Raw genomic sequence first — 3013 nt, 5'->3', positions numbered from 1 at the left:
TGGTTAAAAGTAGGCTGATGTGGGCAGTAATTAGTCAAGTCAGAGTTATCCTTTTATTTTGGATAAGACATAGCTGGGCCATTTCCACATTGCCAAGTAGATGTCAAAGTTTTGCCTCTACTGGACCTGCCTGGCTATGGGCATGGCTAGAGCACAAGTCTTCGCACTATTGCTGGAATGTTGTCAGGACCCACAGCCTTTGGAGGGGTTCAGTGCGTTCAGCTATTTATTGCCATTACACAACAAACAGTTACAGTCTGACTACCTGCTTAGAAGTGTGATGGGGCAGGTTCAAATAAGATATTCCACTAGGCATCAGATAAGGCATTAAATATGAAACAATGTACAGGGATATGGGGAAAAAGCAGAAGATTGGCACTAAGTTTAAATGCTCAGAGGACCATTGCAGGCACTAAGGGCTGAATGGTCATTCTGTGATATCACATTGAATAAATGAAAATTGCTGAAGGCTGACATCTGTCATACAGGGGATCACAGGAGGAGGATAAGATGAATTGTCCACTCAGCACTTCTGGCTGAAAATGCTTGCAAAGGCTTCAGCATTATCTTTCCACTGATGTGTTAGGGGCAATCTGAGGTTGCAAATTTTTGCTGAATGCAGTACTACCGCTGTTGATGGCTGACAGCACCTCATGGATGCCTAGTCTTGATTTGCTAGATTTGTTCAACAGTTACAGTGGTTGTGCTGCTCAATACAACAACGAGTATCCTCAATGTGGTGGTGAGGCTTCGTCTCCACAACATCTGTGTGCTGGTCACTCCTGCTGTTGCTGTTGTGAGCAAGTAGTTCAGTGAAGATGACATTAGATACATTTTTAACTCCTGTTGATTCCATCTTATTGATTTCTCTTTCCTTTTTCCTGAGTTTCACCTGAAATTGACCTTTCCTTTTTAATGATATTCCTCCAGGACCTGGCAACTTCATGGTTGATGGTTATAATTTTATTTGTTTAAGCCAATTAAATTGATCTGATAATGCTAACATCCCTGCTTCTGAATCTAGTTTAAACTCTAACGGGTGTCTATTTACTTCCAGTTTGACCCTCCAATATTTATTTTTAGAATCATTAATTTCCCCCAATTTTTTTCTGATCTTGTAGTTTTACAAGCTCTTGAACTTGTTGTCACTTTAAAGATTTCTCCCTTTCTTATCCATTTGTTTGTATTTTAAAATGGCAGGCCGCATAAAAAACATGAATCAGAGATAGTAGGAACTGCAAATGCTGGAGAATCCGAGACAACAAGGTACAGAGCTGGATGAACACAGCAGGCTAAGCAGCATCATAGGAGCAGAAAGGCTGACGTTTCGGGCCTAGACCCTTCATCAGAAATGGGGGAGGGGAAGGGGGTTCTGAAATAAACAGGGAGAGAGGGGGAGGCAGATAGAAGATAGATAGAGGAGAGGATAGGTGGAGAGGAAACAAACAGATCGAAGAGGCGGGAATGGAGCCAGTAAAGGTGAGTGTAGGTGGTGAGTTAGGGAGGGAATAGGTCAGTCCAGGGAGCACGGACAGGTCAAGGGGGCAGGATGAGGTTAGTAGGTAGGAGATGGGGGTGCGGCTTGAGGTGGGAGGAGGGGATAGGTGGGAGGAAGAACAGGTTAGGGAGGTGAGGACGAGCTGGACTGGTTTTGGGATGCGGTAGGGGGAAGGGAGATTTTGAAGCTTGTGAAGTCCACATTGATACCATTGGGCTGCAGGGTTCCCAAGCGGAATATGAGTTGCTGTTCCTGCAACCTTCGGGTGGCATTGTTATGGCACTGCAGGAGGCCCAGAATGGACATGTCGTCTGAGGAATGGGAGGGGGAGTTGAAATGGTTCGCGACTGGGAGGTGCACCCCTTGACCTGTCTCTCCTCCCTGGACTGACCTCTCCCCTCCCTAACTCCCCACCTACACTCACCTTTACTGGCTCCATCCCTGCCTCTTCGACCTGTTTGTTTCCTCTCCACCTATCATTTCCTCTAACCATCTTCTATCCGCCTGCCCCTCTCTCCCTATTTATTTCAGAACCCCCTTCCCCTCCCCCATTTCTGATGAAGGGTCTAGGCCCGAAACGTCAGCCTTTCTGCTCCTCTGATGCTGCTTAGCCTGCTGTGTTCATCCAGCTCTGCACCTTGTTGTCTCGCATAAAAAACATACTATTTTGCGCTTTTGTGGGACTTTGCACCCTCTGCTAGATCTCTTCTTTATGTGCCTTGTTCCCTCTGCGTTGAAGACAATTCATAATGTCAGTTACAGCACTTACTTCTGTTTTGGTCAGCTACAATTTTTCCATGCTTTCTCCTTTGCAGCCTACAAACAGAATCGTGTTGCTTCACAACATTGGTTTCCTCTTGAAGGAACACAAGATTAATGTTTCTGAAATTAATTTTGCCTGATGATTTACACCATTTTCTCTAACATTAAATCTCCTGTGATTTGTGAAACTTTGTTCAACTACTGAATGAGCTGGCCAAGTCATATTGGGCATAACTGCTAGCCGGGGGGTTGTGCCAAGTGGTGAGGAAACCAACAAGAGAGAAAAGTCCATTTCACCTCAATCTCGCCAGTCTGTCTGTCGGAGATGTGTTTGTCCATGTTAGTACTTGTCAGATTGATCACCATGTAGTGAGGTGTCAGTCTGGTGAAGCTGCATTGCAAGGCTACTTGTAAGCCAAACTGAGGAAGCAACATGCATTAGACAGGGCTAAGAAATCCCACAAGGATCTGAGCTGTGCAATCATGCCTTATCCAGTCATGAATGGTGGTAGCCAATTAAACAACTAGGTGGAGGCTCCTCAAAAATCTCATCTCCAATGATGGAGCCCACCACATCAATGCAAAAGACAAAGCTTGGAGCATTTGCATCCATCTTCATCCAGCAATGTGAAGTAGATGATACATCTTGGCCTGGTCCCAGTCCGAAACTGGAGGGTGTAGAACTGGATGAACACAGCAGGCCAAGTAGCATCAGAGGAGCAGGAAGGCTGACGTTTCGGGCCTAGACCCTTC

Source organism: Rhincodon typus, chromosome 6 (assembly GCF_021869965.1).
Source record: "Rhincodon typus isolate 14 chromosome 6, sRhiTyp1.1, whole genome shotgun sequence".
NCBI lineage: Eukaryota > Metazoa > Chordata > Chondrichthyes > Orectolobiformes > Rhincodontidae > Rhincodon > Rhincodon typus.
Note: the sequence above shows the minus strand (reverse complement) of the source record.